Raw genomic sequence first — 22,746 nt, forward strand, 5'->3', positions numbered from 1 at the left:
TAGTTTTTGGTGAGTTTTTTATGGTGGGGAATATTCGTACCAATAACGAGTGAGGAATATGCTGTTATGACATTGAGAGAGAATGTGTTGCCGGGTATTGAGACCACGTTTAATGAGGAAACTAGGGAAAATAATTCAAGGAGCGAAACAAGGAGCGAAGCAAATCGACATAATTCAAGGAGCGATAAATTAAGGAGCGAAACCAGGAGCGATAATTTAAGAAGCGAAATAAGGAGAAACAATTCTAGGAGCGAAACAAGAGCGATAATTTAAGGAGCGGAACCAGAATTATAGGAATGAAGTAGGGGAAAGAAATTCTAGGAGAGAAAAGGAGAATAAAGTTAAAGAGAAGATATATAAAAATTACCCGGAGCAAGTTGGACCTGTTAAGGAGGGTCATGATATTAAGAGAAAGGAGGAGGGAAGAGGAATTGGGAAAAAAAGAGGTAGGACGGCAGCAAGAAAAGCAAAAAGTGATGTAGGAGAAGACATCAGAAAATAGGGAAATAATGAAGGACAGGACATTGTACTGTGAAAAAGAGCTGATAAACGATAAAGAAGGAGGAAGAAAATTGGCTATGACCCAAGTGCAGGTAGGAGTTCGGAGATTAGTACAAAGTTATCAGGAAATTTTCAACGAAGACTTAGGATGCCTCAGAGATTATGAAGTAGACATTAAGTTAAAGGATAGCTGTGTTCCATAGTTCTGTGCGTTACGAAGAATACCGTATGAAAGGAGAAAGGAAGTGGAATTGGAGTTGGATCAATGGGTAAGGAAAGATATTGTAAGTACTGTGGAATACAGTGAATGGGCGACCCCGTTAGTGCCTGTGAAGATGGACAATGGAAAACTTCGTTTATGCGCAGATTTTCGAGTTACCGTTAATCCGTGGGTTGTGGAGGTTAAATCCCTTGCCGAGAATTGAAGAAACACTGACTGGTTTGAAAGGAAGTATTTATTTTTCAAAAGTTGATTTCTCCAATGCATATCAGCCACTACGGGTAAGGCCGGAGGTAGTGTTGTTAAAAATTCGAGTTCACCCGACTCTGACTCAGAGTCTGAGTCGTTAGTCGAATTAATCGACTCACTGAAGTCGTGAACTCGAGTCGAGAACTCAAGTCGTGAACTCAAGTCGACTCAAGTCGTGAATTCAAGTCGACTCAAGTCGTGAACTCAAGCCGACTCAAGTCGTGAACTCCAGTCAACTCGAGTCATGCACTCAAGTCGATTTGAGTCGAGAACATGAGTTTTCCATTTGAGTCGTGAACTTGTCGACTAGAGGACGAATATTTCGATTAGGTATTGTATAATATTATTTTTGTTACAATTAATTTGTGGTTTTCATGCAAAAATTTTAAGCAAAATTTGAATTGATAAGAATTTAAAATCTTCTTTTTTAATTAATTTTTTTGTGAATTATTAATCTTTTAGTTGAAATCTTTTATAGGTTTATTTTTATCATTTTTGTAAAATTATCTATTTTTTTTAGTATATTAAAAGAACTAGTTTAAATAATTTATAAATATTTGTATTAAATTTTTATGTTATTTATAATATTTTAATGTGACAATTGTCATGTTATTTTTTAACATTTTTGAAATTTTTGGTACTAAGGGTAAAAATATAATTTATATTATAAATATGTTTAACTATAAATTCAATGATGATGCTCCTTTGTAAAAATGACAAATATCATAATCTGTATTTTAAAACATAGTTTATTTTTGACGCTATAATGGGTAAAAATATAGATTGTAAATATGTTAAATTAAAATTTCAGTTAAGATTTAGTGACAATTGTCATAATCGTTATTTTTAAAGTTTAAATTTTTTGACGCAAATAAGTAAAAATATAGGCTGTAAATACGTTTAATTTGTGAAGATGTACCATAGATATGTGACAATTGTCAAAATCGTTATTTTTAAAGTTTTGAAATTTTTAAAGCAAATGGGTAAAATATATATAGTAAACATGTTAAATTAAAATTTTAGTGAAGATATACCATAGAAAAGAGACAATTGTCATAATCGTTATTTCTAAAGTTTTTTGAATTTTTTTGACGCAAATAGGTAAAAATATAGATTGTAAATATGTTAAATTAAAATTTCAGCGAAGATATTTATACCATAGAAAACTGACAAATGTCATAATCGTTATTTTTGAATTTTTTTAAAGTAAATCTGTAAAAATATATATTGTAAACATGTTAAATTAAAATATCAGTGAAGATGCACCATAGAAAATGACAATTGTCATAATCGTTATTTATGAACTTTTTTGAATTTTATAGTAAATAGGTAAAAATATATATTGTAAATATGTTAAATTAAAATTTAAGTAAAGATGTACCATAGAAAAGTGACAATTGTCATATCATAATCGTTATTTTTAAAGTTTTTTGAATTTTTGGACGTAAATAGATAAAAAATATAGAATGTAAATATGTTAAATTAAAATTTCAGTGAAGGTACACTAGATAAGTGACAATTGTCATAATCGTTATTTCTAAAGTTTTTGAAATTTTTTGACGCACATAGGTAAAAATATAGATGTAAATATGTTTAATTAAAAACTCAGTGAAGATGTACCATAGATTATAATCTTCATTTTTAAAGTTTTTTCAATATTTTGACGGAAATAGGTAAAAATAGATTGTGTAAATATGGTAAATTGATATTTCAGTGTAGATGTACCTTAGATAAGTGACGATTATCATAATCGTTATTTCTAAAGTTTTTTGAAATTTTTTGACTCACATAGGTAAAAATATAGACGTAAATACCTTTAATTAAAAACTCAGTGAAGATGTACCATAGATTATAATCTTCATTTTTAAAGTTGTTTGAAATTTTTTGACGCAAATAGGTAAAAATATATACTGTAAATATGTTAAATTAAAATATCAGTAAAAATTACTAGACATCCTATAAATTTTATTTTAAGATTTCGAATTCTATAAACAGATTTATCCCCCAAAACCGGGGCAAATTGGCATTTTATTACCCCGTCATCGGGAAAGAAATAAATATATAAAATTACTATGATAATATCTAATCCTAATATAGAAATTATCTTTTTTGTCTATTTTCATATTGCGGCTAAACATTATGCAACCTAGATTATTTTCTGCTAATACAATATTTATATACCTTATTTTTATATTTATTTCTTCATAACGTATTAAATATAGCTAGTGTTGTTAAATTGCTTGGTTTGGTCGAATTAGCATGATTTTGGTTGGGTTTTTGGTCGAAAAAATGAACCAAAACCAAAGCAACCAAATTGGTCGATCTGGTCGACCAAATCCATAGACCCGAGCACCGACCTAAGCATCGACCCAAGCACCGACCCGAGCACCGACCCAAGCATCGACCCGAGCACCGATCCAAGCACAGACCCGAGCACCAACCCAAATCAACTTATAATAATTTATTGTTAATGTTTTGCTTAATTTTATGCATAGAGGACGAATATTTCAATAATAGTCTTTTTTTAAAAAATTGTATACTTATATTCAAAATTAAAAATTAGAGGACGAGTAATTCAATTTCATATTAATTAAATAATTGATATGAAATTCGAAATAATTACCTTCTAAGCCGGGAAAAATTTATTATAGGAATTTATCGATTTTTAGATATTTATAATTCATATATCATCGAAAAATGAGGATAATTTATGTTGATTTAATTCTTGCCCTAAAGTTGTAAAAATTGGCTAAGGCTCAAACAGATTAGATATGCTGGCTCAGTAGTTGACATAAGTCACCTCAGGAGTTGACTCTAGTAGGCCCAACTTTAATTTTAAGCTGAAATACATTTATTTGTTGTTTAACTCTAATTCGATAATGGATATTACAAATTAATGCATAGCCTAAAATTGCCTTCCAATCAAAATATTTTTACATTTATTCAAAATATCCCTCTAGCGAGTAGTTCTAGCTGATCTTTGATCACATATATCGATCGAAAGATCCTTCAGTGCACTACGAAGTAACCATATTACGAAATAAATTTGACAAATATACTTTAGACGATATTTTAATCATAAAACTTAATATAAATTTGTTAAACAACGTTATCTTTTTTGATATTCATTTTATTAATATTTGTGAATAATTTTATATTTGTCATAGAATAAATAAAATAATTTTAATGAAATTGTTACGACTTTTGATAGTTTTGAAAGAACTAATAATTACCCCCTATTTTTTATAAAAAAAAATCCATATTCATAGAGTTAGCTAAAAAATTATATTTTTTTTTGATTTATTATTTTTTTTATTTTACTATAAAACATGGATATAAATAATAAAGTAAAGAAAAGAGGGAGGGAGGGAGAGGGTTTATATTTAATTTTGACTTGAGAAGGAAATTATTTTAACAAAAAATAAATATTTTTATTATGGAATTAATTTTAGTGGGGAAAAAAAGGGAGGGGAATAGAATTGGAAGTTAGTAATAAGTAAAAAATGGAAGTTATCAATATTAAAAAAAATAAAGAAATTTTTTTCGGCAAAAGGATTTAAAAGTAGAATAGAAATAGAATTGTTATTTTTTTAATTGATAGAGAATTTTTTTTTTTTTATAAAAATATTAAATCAAGGAAGGAGGGGGAGGGGTATTTTTAAGAACAAAATTATAATACATACTTTTAATATTATATATATTTTTTTATTATATTTTATTCTAGGAATTTAATAAATAAATTTTAAAGTTTGATGCAATAAATATCATGAGATATTATATATCTCTTAAAAAAATTTCTCTATGTAGGGGAGACCGGGGTAAAGCGATTGACGGGGTAAAAATGTTAACGCGAATAACTTTTTAACCCTTGAGCACAAAGATTTTAAATTTGGTGTGAAGATGTATTTTTATATCTAATTTCTTACCTATGTTCATCTTTTGAAAAACTTACCTGGTTTTATCTATTTTATCAAAAAACTGTTTTTTACCCAAAAAATATAAAATCTTTCTCTAGTATATTTTGCTTTTACTAAAATATACACCCAGGATTCAAAATTTGGCACACATGTTCCTTAATGTATTTGTTATAAAATAAAATTTATCTGACATCTATAGCTATACTAGAAGTCACGCAATATCGATGTTTATAATATATGTCACATTGGGGTAAAGCTGTTATGGGTAAAACGGTTAAAATATATAATTACAGTAACACCAAATAATATATTAAACAAATTCTTAGCTTGTGGCATATATCCTTTAAACCCAAATATATTTACAGATCAAGATTATATCTGCTGTAATAATTAAAATGCTAGCTTAAATATTGAAATTGAAAATAATGAGGAAAATCTTACAGTGAATGAATAATATAGAATTTATGAATCAAAATTATGACAGATATTTCTTTAAAGTATAACTAGGAATTATTAGTCCCTTAATGGGCATAGTTTATTCCACTAACTTTAGGTGGGAATTGATTGTTTCTTATAGAAATTACTGCCTTAATTAACTATTAAACATGACGTTTATACTTTTGAAATTAATTTTATAAAATATTTTGGAGTATTTGACCGTATTTAACCAGGTCAAATACTCCTCCCATCAATTGACTTAAATTAAACGGTCAATTGACCGACTTGCCAACTCGATAAAAAGTATTCAAAAATCATCTTCAAAACCTAGTTTATGGTGTGTACACCCTATCTGTTTTTAATTAATTTAAACGATTTAAAAAGTTTGGAAATTTGTTTTTATAAGGGCTATGTGTGGAATAATTGTAAGCAGAAGCTAATCTGATCATATAAAACTTAGATTGTTTCAATCTAATACGGGAGACCTGACCGGGGTTATTTTTATCCATAAAAAATAAGTGTTATAAAAATAGACTAAGCAAATTTATCAAAATATAGAATTTTAAAAAATATCATGGTTTGTCCAGTGATTAAATCTATATTTTATTTACTTTTAATTTAATGACGAAAATATATTCAAATATATCTATCAATTATAAAATTTATTTATCATCGCATATATTCATTATTGATATATGAATTAATAAAGAATAAATAAATATAACAATAAACTGATTAACCATGGTTCTGTCTTCTATATTTTCATCAAATTATATTATTCTTTTATGCAATTGGCTATTTTTGTTTTATGTTTTTTTTAATATGATGATGAAAATATAAAATTTTATATTGACAGCAAACCAAAAATTTTAAGTATAAAATATAATAAGATATTTGCTAAATTAATAATTTAATAAGATTTTATTCGTTAGTGGTTAGTAAATATAATATATCATATTTAATACGTTTATGAAGAAATAAATATAAAAAATTTTGTATTAGCAGAAAATAATCTAGGTTGTATATGAGTGTAGGAGATTTAATATAGCACATATTAATTTTAATATAGAGGAAGTGTTTAGCCGCAATTTAAACAAGATTGTCTGATGAAAATAGACAAAAAAATAATTTCTATATTAGGATTATTTCTTTCTTTCCCTATGACAGGGTAATAAAATGCCAATTTGCCCCTGTTTTGGGGGATAAATCATGTTTATAGAATTCGAAATCTTAAAATAAAATTTATATGATGACTGGTAATTTCCACTGATATTTTAATTTAACATATCACAGTATATATTTTTACCTATTTACTTTAAAAATAACGATTATGACAATTACTTATCTAAGGTACATATTAACTGAAATTTTAAATTAGTTATTTAGAATCTATATTATAACCTATTTGCTTCAAAAAATTTTAAGCAACTTTAATATTGATTATGACACTTGTCACTTATCTAGGACACATCTTCACTGAAATTTTAATTTAACATATTTACAATCTATATTTTTACCTATTTGCTTCAAAAAAATTCATAAAACTTTAAAAATAACGATTAAGACAATTGTCCATATCTACTTTACATCTTCACTCAATTTTTAATTAAACGTATTTACAATACATACCTAAGTGCGTAAAAAATTTCAAAAATTTTTATAATTAACGATTATGACAATTGTCACTTATCTATGGTACATCTTCACTGAATAATTTTACAAAAATGATAAAAATAAACCTATAAATAAAAGATTTCAACTTAAAAATTGTTTATTTATAATAAAATTTACAAAAGAATTAATAAAAAAAGTTAATTAACAAAAAAGAAAAAATCATTTAAAATTCAAATCAAATCAAATTTTGCTTAAAATTTGGGCGTGAAAATCACTAATTAATTGTAACAAAAATGATATTACTTAACTTACATTGAGCCTATTTTTTTATTAAAAGAAAGATATCAAATAAATACTCATCATTATTTTCATATAATATAAAATAAAAAATATTAAATTATATCATTTCTTTTTAAATATAAATAAAATAAATTATTTTACTAAAAATAAATAAATAATAATTAATGCTTGTGTAATTTCTATTCACGACCGACTCAAGTTGGAAGTCTAAATTAAAAAAAATAATTGTATTGTTAATTAATAATAAAAAAAACTAATTTGAAATCACGACTCGAGTTTATGACTTGAGTTCACGACTTTAGTCGAATTGAGTTCACGACTTGAGTCGACTTGAGTTCACGACTTGAGTCGACTTGAGTTCACGACTTGAGACAACTTGAGTTCACGACATGAGTTCACGACTCGAGTTCATAACTCAAGTCAGTTTGGGTCGATTTTACCCAAAATTTAGACTCAGTTTTCGACTAAGTCGACTCGACTCAGTCGTTTAACAACACTAGCCGGAGGTAAGGAAGTTATTTTACTATGCCAAAGGGATTGTTCGCGTTTTGTAGATTACCATTCGGACTTAGTGTTTCAGCTCCTATTTTTCAGCGTACAATGTCTGCAGTTTTCCAGGGAATGGAGGGAGTTATGGATGATGTCTTGGTGACGGGAAGAACTCCCGAACAACATGAAAGGAGATTGGAAGAAGTGTTTCAAAGAATAAAGGATTGAGGGCCAGCGCGGAGAAAAGTGTATTGGGGGGTACTGAAGTAACATATTTGGGGCATAAGATCGCGGGAAAGGAGGTACGGCCTGTGGACAGAAATATGACTGAAATTAATAATATGATAAGACCTAACAATAAAGCAGAGGTACAGGCTTTTTTGGGGATAGTAAATTATTATCATCGGTTCGTGGAAGGCTTTGCGCGAATAGCAGCGCCCTTATATCAATTGCTATAGAAAGGGGGAAAATTTGATTGAACAGATGAACAAGAGGAGTCCTTCAAAGAATTGAAATGTAGAATAGGAAAAGTGTTATAACCTTGTATATTTTTTTTATTGGGATTATTGATTTAATTTTAAAATGTTGTTAAAAATATGAAATAATATTTTTTATTTTGTGTTGCGTGCCAAGACGTTAAAGACATGCCGTCAGGGCGCTTACCGTCAGCATTTAGGAGACCCAATGGCTCCAAGCTATTGGGGAAACCGGCCGAAATCAAGGCTTTGCCGATTAACCTATTAAGGTTGTCGTGCCTCAGGAAACGGCCACTGACTTTGAGGCACGAGAAACAATGTCTAGAGAAAGGATCAACCTGTTTGTGACAGGCGGCACAGGTGTCCACAGAAGGGATAAGGCAACCAAGCCTATGGCCAATGGCAGTTTGAAACTCATCGTCTGTGAGTAACGTTTCCTTTTTACCACTCGGAATCGCGTCTAGCCATTCATGGCCGTTAGAGTTTTTTTTTGCGTTTCTGAGCAGTTGAAGGTTAGTTAGCTCAGGATACATACAAAGTTTTTCAAACGAGCATTGGAGCATAGGGACCAGGAAGCTCTTTAGATGGCAGGAAATTGGCTGCTCGGAGCCTTGGGTGATAAGAGTAAGCCACTCTTGTTTAGCTGAAGATAGAAGGGGATCGTCCAACTCGATAAGCGAGGAAATGGAATCGGCGAAGGATATTCGAGATGAAAGAAAACACGCAATTGCCATAAGGAAGGGGGGTAACAATCCCAGTCCACCCTGGTAAGCGGGCATAGAGGCGAGGGACCAATTGAAATCGGAAAAATTTAAGCCTAAAAGGGATTCGATAAAATGTTTAAATTTTAATTCGAAGACCTTAAGGAGAGTATTGTACTGGAAAACGGGGGAAGATTTAAATAAATGTAAGAATTTAGGTAGAAAAAGACATTTTTTGGTGAGAAAGAAGAACTGATGCTTGGGGAGATGAGGAAGATTCTTGAGTGAATTGGAAAGGGAATGGATCAAATCGTCAAAAGTTTTTTGACAAAAGGAGGTTGAAAAACCAATAGGGGAACCCAAAAGACAGAGTTCCTCGTGCGGAATGATTGTAAAATCTAAGGGAGGAATAAAATCCTTATTGTTGAGGGAGGAAATTTCACACTTTTTCCTATTTAGGGAAAGACCAATTTTCGAAGCTTCCATTTCAACGTACTCTATGGCCGACATAACATTGGATAAAGAACCGCCAAAAGAGCCATCGTCGAGATACCATAAATTAAGGTCTAATTGGAAATTAGTCTTTAAATTTTTGATCAAATCATGAATCCCTATAGTAAAGAGCAGAGGGCCTAGAGGATCACCTTGCTGTATCCCCTCTTCGGAGGATATGGAAAATTCCCCGAATTTGAGTAACGAAGGGAATCCATAACAGGAATTAAGGAAATTCCCATATTTTGGGAAATGGTGTAAAAAAGATGGTAAGAATGCCCTCCTATGGATGGTGTTGAAGGCATTTCTGAAGTCTAACTTGCAGAAAACCTTATCGGCCTCAGAATTTATAAAAATACGCGCAACATGTGAGGCCACTTCACACCCACCTCTCACTCCAAATCCTAACTGTGAAGGAAATAAGAAGGAACTAGCCTTAGGCCGAATCCTATTTACGATAGCCTTGGCGACTAAGCGACGAAAGAATGACCCTATGGCTATGGGTCTAACGCCGCCATCCGGTTTGGTCAGGGAGACAAGACGGGCGCCAAAAATAATAGGACGAATGCAAAGGGGAACTTCGCGTACGAGGATATTATTGCACAGTTCGGTTAATGCTTTCAACAAAGGGTCAATGAAGCCACTATCAGGGCATTGAATTAACTCCACAAAGAAACCAGGTCTGAAGCCGTCCAACCCCCCTGTCGTCCCTTTTTTAAAGGACTTTAAGCACTTAAGTACTTCGTCACAGGTAAAGGGAATAGGGGAGGAGGCATGCGGGTGGATGTTAAAAGGGGACGCTCGTGGATGTTTTTCAAGTAGTTGTTTAAATATGGTAACGTTGATAGGTGAAATAGAGTCATCGGAAGACAATATTCGGGCCGCACCGCTAATATCTCCAAGATCTAATTTTTCAGAGATCAATTTGTGACGGAAGGAGTTGGGGTTTAAAGCGTACGAAGGAGAAAATTCATCGATAATTGTATTTCCAAAATTGGAAACTTTTTCCTTAATTAAGGCAGATAAGTTATTTATTTTATTTTTGGGTTTAACTAGGACTCGAAAACAAAAACTAACCAGGTCTAACCATAATGGTAGTGAGGAGAAATCCGAATTCAAATTATTTATAAGTGACATGAGGAACCTAGAGATAGACTCTCGGGCGGCTATAGGGATCCTAGAAAGAACAGGGGGCTTATGCGAATTAAGGAATAAATCAACAGAGCTTGAGGAACATGGTGGAATGGGGTCATACGAGTGAGGAGCGTTAATTAAAGGATCTGGGCCGTAAGAGAGGGGAAATTTTCCAGAATTGTGGCACGCGGGTGAACCATGTTTCCTAAACACGCCATTTAAATTAAGCGAAACTATTTTTAAGCATACTTGACAACAAGAGTTAACCATGAGATGGCTTTGAAAGGGAGAAAACACAAAAAAAAAAATATATATATTAACGGATATAATTTTGATTGGAAGAAAAAAAAAAAGATGAAATGGGGAAAAAAAAAATCAAAATTTGGATGAGAGGAAAACCTGATCTATCCTTTCAGAAGTATTATCGAGATTAGAGGGGTTGGTAAATTTGAAAAAAAAAATAATAATAAATAAACAATAATATTTATAAAATAAGACTAGGTACATAAAGTATAAAAAGTATTATTACAAACAAAAAAAAAAAGGGTGGGGGGGTATAAACAAGAAAAAAGGGGGAAAGAAAAAATCAAAAATTGAAAGAAAAAAGAAAGATTATGAACAATCGAAATTAGGAGGGTTGGTAAATTTAAAATAATAATAAATTAGATGCATTGGCAAATAAAAAAAAAATAATCGAAAATACTGGTAAACCAAGAAATGCAAAAAAAAAAATTAAACTTTGTCGGGGAAATCTTTAGGGTGTGGAGATGTAAAACGAATTCAAACTTAAGGAAATTTTTCTACGGCCGCAAAATAGGGAAATCTTAAGGTTGTCTTAGAACTATTCGTTACACAAAAGAAGTTAAGCGCTTCTACTATTTGAAAAAGAAAGTTTTGATAGGACAAGCCTCCCTCAATAGTGCTTTAAGCGAATGTTGATATGTAGTTGGAAGAGCGATAATTGATTATTTAGAATATGTCGGCATAATATTATATCATCTTTGAAGAGTGTAGATTATTATATTTTAGAAATCGACATTTTAATTGGACAAGATGTCTTTTTTTTGGGAGAATTGAAAAGGGACGATATTTTCCGTGAATGGAGAGAACATTATCTACGACCTTATATAAGAAATTGTTGGAGAAAATCATCGTAGGAAAGAATAGTCAATTTCGATAACTATGACCGGGCATTAGTAGAGGCTCAGGGAATAAGAAAATCCAGAAAATATAAAAACCGGAAGATGAGATATGCTCAAAAATAAATAAAATATTGTTTTTTATTTTTTTTTTTATTGCTCGAAAATTGTGCTTTCCGCGAATGTTGATAAGTAGTTGGAAGAGCAATATAGAAAAATAAAAATCATTTTTTCGGTTTTATTTTTATAAAAAAAAGAAATCATTATTCGATTTTATTATTTTATAAAGAAAAAATTATTTTGGTCTAAAAAATATATAATAAAGAATTTTTATCTGGTTTTAATTTTTCGCAATAAAGAATTATTTTATCTGACAATTCGCAATAATTTATGTTCGTTAGCAATACCAACAATTTAGATTTATTTTTCAGTCATTTTTTTTCAGTCGCAACAATTTGGTGCCGTTTTTTTTAGATACCTACAAAGTTATTCAACGGCATAAAGCAAGTATTAATCACTATACGAAAATAAAATTATAATAAAGTAAAAATTTGAAGGTAAAGGTAAAATATATTTTTAATTTTATTTTAAAATGTATTTTTGTATAACTGTAATTATGACCATAATCACTCTTATATATTTGTTATCGTTAACTAAAGAAAAATATTTTTAATAAAGGTTTTAATAAATTTTTTGTAATTTTATCTGTTCAAAAATCATAAATTATTATATAAAAATTGAAATATAAAAATTATATAAAACCGATTACGAAGGACTACTAATAAAATATATAAAAATTGAAATATAAAAAATAACCATGTTTAATCGTAAACAAAATATAAAAACGTTTAAATATGTAGAATGTAGTAATAATTATTTTTATGTAATTTTAATTGTACTTATTATTGGATTAATTTATGTATTGAGAAGAAATAAATTGAAAAAATATATTAAAGAAAAAAGTTATAATGAATGAAAAAATTGATGAAAGGGAAGAAATTATTGATGATATATCTAAATTTAAAGATGAAATAATGGAAATATGGAAAGGAAATATCATTAGCGATATTAAAAAAGAAATTAATATCGTTAGAGATACTGTAGAAGAAAATAAATTTGAAAAATTAATGTTAGAAATGGATAAAATTAAAAAAAAATAAAGGGATCGGAAAAAGTAAAATGGAAATAAAAAATAATGAAAGAGAAAAATTTAAAATAGAAGAAAGGGGAATTAAAGAAGTAATAATAAATGAATTAGAAAAATTAAAATTAGAAATAGTAAGAAATGAAAGAAAAGGAAGAAATAAAAAAAAAGGAAATTGAGGGAATAAGGAAGATATTAAGAGAAGATATTGTACGTGAAAAAAAGGAAGAAGAAGAAATAGAAAATAAAAAGAAAGAAAAAGTTGAGGTAAAAAAAATGGAAAAGGAAATTTTTAAATTGGAAGTAGAAAAAATGAGAATAAAAATAATAGAAATGGAGGAGCAAATAAAAAAAAGAAAAATGAATCTGAATGTATTTATGAAGATAATAAAAGAGAAAATATTTATCAAAGAGAGGATGGCAGGAATCGACAGGTAATAAGGGGGCCAAATGGACCATGTTTTATTTGCGAAAAATATGGACATATAAGCCGAGATTGTAATGAAAGAATTGTGCAAAAAACTATGCCAATTGTTTGTGGAAGATGTGGAAATACTGGTCACAATGCAGAAAAATGTTATGTGTCAACTTTTAAAATACAGGAAAACGAACGAAAGGTAATATCATGTTCAAATTATGGAAGAACAGGTCATACTTTGGATAAATGTTTCAGAAGGGAACAAAGAGGTATTAATGAGTTTCCATCGGTTGCGTTTCCATTTGTTAAAAACGGATTACCAGGAACGTATATTAAAAATGAATATAATAATGTAATACCTAAAGAAACGAGAAATGAAGGAAATAATGCTCAAGTAATAACTTGTTTTCGGTGTAGAAATATTGGACATTATGGGAGGGATTGTCCTATAGTATGACTGTATGATAGTGAAAAAACAACATTTGGGGTTATTACATCGGAAAACCCATTAAATCAAAAGAGCGAATTAATACCGAAAAATACATTAAGTTTTAAAAATAAATTGGGTAACAAAATAAAAGAAGAAATAAGTAATAATGATTCGGTTATCAAAAATAAGGAAAATGAGCAACCCAAGTCAAACGTTCAAATTTGTAATATGCCAATTAGTGGGAAAAAATAATAGTAATTATGATGATTGTCCGCGTGTGAAAATTAATGTGGGCAGTAAAGAAATTACAATGTTATTGGGAGCTACTATTTCGGTCATGGGATATAAATAATTTTATAAATTATGGCCTAATAAGCAAATAATAAATGATAAAATAATAGTAAAACAATTAAATGGAACTGAAATTGTAGTTTTGGGAAGGGTGATTTACCAGTATTAATTAAAGAATGTATTTTTTGGATCTTTGGATACTTAAGGAAGAAATTGGTGCGATTATGGGGTGGGCTTGGATATCGAAATTTGGGTTGAAGAAGAATTTTTGGGATATGTTTCAAGTAAAAAATAGAGTTAATGAAAATATTGAAATACCAAAAATGACCGTAGAGGAGTTGAATATTAAAAACGTAGAAAATAAATTGGTAAAAAATATGATGTCAGAAAATATTAAAATTAAAATTTTGATAATAAACAGGAAATTAAAGAAATTCAAAATTTGGAATTAGATGTTGTTTCAAAAACTAATAATGATTTTAAAAATTTGGAGAGTAAAAATGAAATAATGAACGAAGAAATCAAATTAGAATGTAATGAGAGAAGTATAAAGAATGGAGAAATTGTTTGTGTGGATTAAGGGTATTAATAAAATTGAAAATTTAGTAGATAATATTTTGGAAATTACGGAAAATGTAAAATTAATAAGTGGGGAAACTGATCAGGGTTTTCCTGAAATTGTAAATATTAATTGAGACGAAAATTATAATAATGAAATGGATAAAATTTTGGATTTGAAAATCGATAATGTTTGGGAAGCTAATGTTGAGGATTTTAAGTTGGAAATTGATAATAAGGTATTTGAAGAAAAAATGTGATAAAATGTATAAAGAATCAAATTTAGAGCAGGAAAAATTGCCCGTATCACTAAAATCCCGGCGAAATTTGTAAGAAAAAAGATGGAAAACGAAGATTTGTTAAAAGAAAAAGAGTCACATGAAAATTTGGAAAAGTTACGAAATACGGTGATAAATTTAGGGGTCAAATATGAAAAAATATTTGAGGAAAAATTGGGATGTTTGGTGGATTATGAAGTAGATATATACCACAGTATTGTGCAGTTCGCAGGGTACCTTTCAAATGGAGGGCTGAAATGGAAAATGAATTAAATAATTGGTTACTTGATGAAATTATTTGTCCTATTGGATATAGTGAATGGGCAACACCATTAGTTCCGGTGCGGAAGGCCAATGGAAAGTTGAGAATTTGTGCAGATTTTCGTGTCACTCTTAATCCATGGGTAGTTGAAGTAAAATACCCGTTACCAAGAAATGAAGAAATTTTAGCAAATTTAAGAGGGGCAAAATATTTTTCTAAAAAAGATTTTTCATGTGCATATTTGCAATTACCTATGAAAGAATGTACAAGGAAATTATTGACAATAACAACGTTTAAAGGATTATTTACTTTTTGTCGGTTACCGTTTGGGTTAAGTATTTCAGCTCCAATTTTTCAGCGCACCATGGCGGCAGTTTTTCAAGGTTTAGAAATAATTTTTTATTATATGGATGATGTTTTAGTGACGGGAGTAATGGTTAAGCGACACAATCAGAGATTGGAGGAAGTTTTCATAAGAATCAGAGATAAAGGTTTAAAAGCGAGTCGTGAAAAGAGTGTTATGGGAGTAATTGAAGTTACATATTTGGTACATAAAATAAATGGGACAGAAATAAAGTCCTTAGATAAAAATTTAATGAGTTGCAAATATGAATAAACCGACTACGAAAACAGAGGTACAATCATTTTTGGGTATGGTGAATTATTATAATCGTTTTATAGAAGATTTTGCTAAATTGGCTGCGCCATTATATGAATTATTAAAGAAAAATGTACATTTTGAATGGAAAAATGAACAAGAATTGGCGTTTATGGCATTGAAATTAAAAGTGGGAAAAGAACCCATTTTGGTATGTTTTAATAATGAATTGGATGTGAGTTTAGCGGTGGACGCATCTAATAAGGGTGTGGGTGAAGCATTGTTACAGACGGAATTGATAGACCTGTATTATTTTTTTCGAAAGTATTTCGGGATGTAGAAACACGGTATTCGGTGATTGAACAAGAGGCATTATCTGTTATTTTCGGTCTTAAAAAATGTCGGGAATATTTAATTGGTAAAAAATTTGTAGTATACAAGGATCATAAGCCGTTGATTTATTTATTTAAGAAGGACAATAGGGAATTGATGATTTCACCTAGACTTCAACGGTGGTTATTATTAGTGGGTAGTTTTGATTTGGAATTAATATAGACAAGGAAAGGAGAATCATTTACCAGATATTTTATCGAGATTGGTATTTGGTGAAGAGACCGATGAGAAACTATCAGGTCAAGATAGGAAAGGTGAAGCAGCCTTAATTTATATTTTAACTTGTGGTTTACGGGGAGGTTCCACCACATGGGAGGATATTAGAAATTATACGTTAAGGAAATGAAATTATTGAAATTGCAAATAACGGGAAAAAAACCATGGGAAGCCGGTGAGAATAAATTTAAATGTATTGAAACTGAGTTAACGGTGGTAGACGGTTGCATTATGAGAGGGCATAGGCTATTATACCGAGTCAACTGAGAGACAAAGTTCTGAAAATATTACACGCGGGACATCAAGGGATTTCGCGTATGAAACCGTGGGGAAGGGAATATGTTTGGTGGCCGGGAATGAATGGGGAAATTGAAAAAATAGGAAAAAATTGTGAAGTCTGTAACGCATGGGCAAATATGCCGTGTCGGGATAAGAAAAGTGTTTGGCGGAAAGTAAATAGGGCTTGGTAAATGGTGCATATGGATTTTTTTGAGTGTAATGATAGAAAATTTATTTTAAGTGTAGATGCTTTTTCAAAGTGGATTGAATTTGAAGAGGTACATGGTTTAACTACGGGAATTGTTATTAAACATTTAAAGAAATTATGGTCTAGATACGGCATTCCGAAATGGGTGATTTCAGATGGTGGTCCGGGGTTCGTGAGTGAAATGTTCAGAAGTTTTTGTTTGAAAAATAATGTACAACATATGTTAGCACCACCATATCACTCTAGTTCTAACGGACAGGCAGAAAGATTAATGGCAGTTGTTAAAAGTTGGTTGAGAAAGGCCAAAGAAGGCATGGATAGCTCATTTATATTATAATAATGGGGTAGGAAGGGATGGTAAATCTCCTTCGGAAAAAATGTTGGGAAGGAAAACTAATACTTTTTTAGATATGTTGAAACCTGTTTCGAAGATAGAAATTGAAAATAATAGGGAATATGAATATATAGTTAATCAAATGGTCTGGGTTAGAATGTATGGGAGTGGTAAAAAATGGGACAAAGGACTAATTATAAAAAATTTAGGTAATAAGTTATGTAAAATAAGATTAAAAGATATGACGGAAGTGCGTCGCCATAGAGATCAAATAAAGTGTCGCGTAAATACACTAGATTATTTTTGAGGGGCTCCGTACACCTTACCTTCAACAAGCAATTATAATTATGAGATTGATGATACCTAACTGAATGATCATGACTGACCAATGATGTAATGGATCAATCAATCTAGAACTCATAAACTCAATACCTCTCTCCGAAACGTAAAAGTTGAACTATGCAATATTAAAAAAACAACAATGTTATAATCGACTCTTTGATTCAACTGTAACAATACTTCGACGGCTAGCATTGAAGACCAGAAAAGGGGGTGTATGAAATGATAAAAAAAAGAATAAACATAAAAACAATTCTTATATATGTGAGTTATTTATTGAAATTTTATACACTGATTGTTTTTCTAAAATAATTACTCGAAAATCATTTTTCCCCCGGGTTTTTGTTCCTTAAAAAGGGAGGTGTGTTATAACCTTGTATATTTTTTTTTTACTGGGATTATAGATTTAATTTTAAAATGTTGTTAAAAATATGGAATAATATATTTTATTTTGTGTTGTAGAAAAATAATAATCATTTTTTCGGTTTTATTTTTATAAAAAGAGAAATCATTTTTCGATTTTATTTATATAAAAAAAATATTTATTTTGGTCTAAAAAATATATAATAAAGAATTTTATCTGGTTTTAATTTTTCGCAATAAAGAATTATTTCATCTGACAATTCGCAATAATTTATATTCGTTAGCAATCCCAACAATTTAGATTTATTTTTCAGTCATTTTTTTTTCAGTCGCAACAAAAAGAACCGGTAGGTCGTATTAGCGGTGGATGCCTCTAATAAAGGGATAGGAAGAGCGTTGTGGCATTATATTGATGAAATTGAAAGGTCTGTGTATTTTTCTCAAGAATATTTAGGGCGGCAGAGACCAGGTGCAAGAAGCATTGGCCGTTATTTTCGAATTAACAAAGCCGTGAATATCTGATTGGACGCCGGTTTGTTATTTACACGGATCATAAACCACTGGTGCATTTTTTTAAGAAGAATAATAAAGAGCTAATGTATAGCCTAGACTACAGACATGGCTATTACTGGTAGGCAGTTTTGACGTACAAATAAAATATAGGCGGGGAAGAGAGAATTATTTACCGGATATTCTTTCTAGATGTGGAGCGGGATAGAATGTCGAAGATAGTGGGTCGAAAGGTATGGAGAAGGAGGATGAGCATGGATTGATTAGGGCTATGACAGGAATATCTAAGAGGATCGGTAACGTGGGAACAACTCAAAAAGACTACATAAAAAGATCGCAAATTAACACGTATCATGGCATGCATAAAGGGGCGGAAGACATGGCGAGATGAAGATAAAACTTAAAAATATATAGAATAAGATTTGGCCATAGTAGATGAGTGTGTGGTTCGAGGGAATAGAGAGGTAGTGCCGCTCAAATTAAGGAATTCTGTGTTGACAATGATCCATGCGGGGCATCAAGGAGTGGAGAAGATGAAACAATGGGGCAGAGAATATGTATGGCGGCCAGGAATGAATAGAGATATAGAAAATATCAGTAGGAGTTGTTTGATATGCAATACGTGGGCCATGTTTGGCCAAAAGTGACTCAGCCATGGAAGAGGATACACGTTGACTTCTTTGACTTTGAAAATAAGATTTATATACTCGTGGTAGATGCTCATTCAAAGTGGGTGGATTATGAGGAAGTAAGGGGGCTAACGACGCAAAGGGTAGTGAAAATATTGAAAAATCTATGGGGCAGGTTTGGATTAGCTCGAACGATAGTATCTGATGGAGGTCCAGTTTTCATCAGTGAACAGTTTAAGATGTTTTGCGTAGAAACGGGGTAAAGCATATTTTAGCGTCGCCATATCATCCCAGTTCAAATGGTCAGGCGGAGAGGATGGTTTAGATTGTCAAGAACTGGTTAAGAAAATCAAAATATGGAAATGGGGAAATTTGGATAGCGGTGGTATATTACAACAATAGTCGAAAGGGAGAAGAACACATTCCAGCAGAGAAGTTTTTAGGGCGGCGAACCAGGATATTGTTAGATTTATTAAAGCCGAAACCACATCAAGAGGTGGAGAGGGGGATAGTGGAGAAACCTGAGTTTGTAGTGGGACAAACCGTGTGGGCAAGAATATATGGGGTACAAGATGGTGGGAATCTGGGGTGATCATGGAAAACATGGGACACAAATTAAATCGAGTGAAATTCCTCGACGGAAGAGAGGGAGTACGGCATCTAAATCAATTGAAAAGGGGAGTGGAACCTGGGAGGTTACGATTGGGAGTATGAATAGGAGGATATACTTGATCGAAAATTCAGGGTGGAAAAATATTCATTTTAGTATGATGCTCAATGTATCCGGAAAAATTGAAGGGGACAGTTAAACCAAAGCCACAAGTATGGTAACGCAATACCGGGGTGATTGATAATAATAATAAAAAGAGCGGGGTGATTGATAATAATAAAAAGGGAATCAACCATATAAGGGTTAATGGGACAAAATGGTTAATGGATTGTACAAATGATAAATGAAGTCAGGTCGAACTAAGAATCGACAATAGCGATACACAAAGGGAGGAAACTCAAGAAACTAACCACGTATAAATTCGTAAAAACATCATAAAGGGACGATAATTGTGCCGGGTGAGAGGTGAAATGCGAAGTTGGGTTTTCAATTAGTGGAGGCGTATTATGTGTATCATGTTTTAGGTATAGCGTGGGATGTTTAGTTATATAAGCATTTTATTTGTGATTAGTATTTTTTGTTTTTTTTGCGCATTCATTCTTTTAATTTTTATTTGTGATTAATTTTTTTTTTGATTTTTTTTGTGCGCATTCATTCTTTTAATATATTATAAAAAAATTATTATATATTTTTCATAGGAAGTGTATATATAGATAAAAAAAAGGAAATAAAAACGTTGTCATTTTTTTTTCAGATTTTTTTTTTTTGATTTCTATTCTTGGAAAAATGTTTTGGAGAAAAATAAGAAGTTGAAGTAAAATGAATTTATTTTCTGTAAATCCTTCATTAAGGTAAAAACAATATTTGATTAAAAATTAACAATTAAATATATATAATTAATAATTTTTGGAAATAACAATTTAAAAATAAAAAAAAATCCTTGGTATAACCATTGCATTAAAACAAATACTTTTTTGTATTTATTTGAATATCTTAGAAAGTATTTATATTTTAAATACTAAAAAATAAAATAAATAACTTTTTTAATTTCATATATACGAATACTTATCCTATTTCTATTTATAAATCAATTTTAATTGTAAATCAACGATTTATTAATTTAGATATTACATTTTTGACCCTAATTAGCGAAAAAAATTAATATCTCCGAAAATATAGATTCCACCAGTTCGGATGAGTTTTTTTTATTAAACTATTATGTTTATAATTACTATAGGGAATCTATTACAACGCATCTTTGTAAATTTTTTTATAAGTATAATAAATATAGTGAAAGCTAAACGTAATTAAGCTCAACTAAAAATAACATCAAGATAATAAATGGAGAGATTTCATCATCCAGCATAGTGTTGATAAATGGCTTGATTTGATTTTAAAAACAGTTAACTCAATATTTTACCCAGAAGAATATTGCCCGTCCAAATCTTTGTGCCATCTATAAACAAAATCTTCAGACATGCGTTATTCTTTTGGATAAAATATTGAGTTGTCGTTTTTAAAAATTGGCTATTTAATCGTTAACAACACTAACCCAGCAATTTCATTCTTCATCTTAAAGTATTAAAATAATTATATATCCTAAATATATCTATTTTTCCTTGCTTGTTATTTTTGTTAATCAAGTTGAAGTTATGTAGTAAGGAAGACTGGCATAATAAATAAATATGAATGAATATATTAATTTAATATTATATTATTCAAGATAGGTGATTTTAAATTACTTTGTTATATAATTTTACTTGCATTATCATAACTATGGGGATTGGGGATAAATTTCCTGGTTTAAGGTTTTTTTTAAATGTCAGAATCAAGCATAGTTCTGTTAATTTAAAACGACTTAAACAAATACATGTAGATGCTTGTCTTAATTTTTACTCTTAATTCTGATTTGCCTGGCGATTATATTTACTTAATTAGAATTTTATAAATGGGTAATGAAAAAATTATTTAAGTAGAAAAAATTATTAATGAAAAATTGACTTGCAAAGAGTATTCGCCAAAGTATTTGTATTTCGAAAATATTTTATAGGAATTTAGTATTTATACTTTAAACACATTTGTTCAAATGGTATTTGTATTTATATTCGAATACATATTTTTGAAGATTTGCCCAACCCTGTTTCAGCTAGTCTTTGGTTGCCCCTGGGTCTATTTTTAATTTAAACCATAGAGACAAGATTCGATTAGCATTTAGGAATTGAGATTTGGTGTTTTAGATGATACCCACTTTTAATGAGTTTTTACGGTCTATCAATTTAAAGAAATAACTTTCGCAAAATTTTCTAAAATATACCTTTACGGTTATAACAGAAATTTAAAAAATAGATAAATACATCTCTGAGTCTTTCCCCTCTAGTAATCAAATTTAATATTAGCATTTATATTCTAGATTTGCAGTGTCAATTTATTGTATTAAAGAATTAATTTTATTGTCTTTTTATTTGTTGAAATCAAGTTTCCAGATGATAAATATATTTTCGGATTTAAAAAAAAACAATAAATTGAATTAATAACTATTCAAAATTTAACCTTATTATTTTATGTTTCTACTTAATGGGGTTAATATTTTATGAAATAGTAATTAATGGGGTTAACCTTATATATATATATATGTTTAACAAGATTTTTTTTTACTTAAGCACTTTTACTCCAATCAACACACGAAAAACAATAAAATAAAAAAATATAACAATTGATTATATTTTACCTTTTTTTAGGCTTTTATATCTTTCACAATTTTAAAATAAATATAAATTAGTTGATAATCTTCTCCAAAAATAAAATATATATTTTTTACGATAAAGTTGACTCAATAAAATAACAATATTAATTTTGATAAAGATGAAATGACAAAATAACAATATTCATTTTGATAAAAATTACTTGACAAAATGACAATATTAATTTTGATAAAAATATTTAACAAACCTATACCATTTTTTTATTGTTTCGTTAGTTAAGGTTAGTACCTTAATCAGTTGAGTAACCGAAATTATAGTTATTAACGAAAAAGAAAAAAAATAATTTGTAAAAAATGGTGACACGTTAAAACAAAAACTAATACTTAATCAATTCTCGTTTATATTTAGGCCTGATTCGTAAATTTAAATTCCTTAATTAGTTTAGTTAATCGCTTTATGAAAAGTGTTATAACGCTAAATAAGTTATAATGTCATGTTACGTGAAATTGGCCGA

The sequence above is a fragment of the Gordionus sp. m RMFG-2023 genome, chromosome 1, assembly GCF_954871325.1.
Source record: "Gordionus sp. m RMFG-2023 chromosome 1, tfGorSpeb1-WG-v2, whole genome shotgun sequence".
In the NCBI taxonomy this organism is placed as follows: Eukaryota; Metazoa; Nematomorpha; class Gordioida; order Chordodea; family Parachordodidae; genus Gordionus; species Gordionus sp. m RMFG-2023.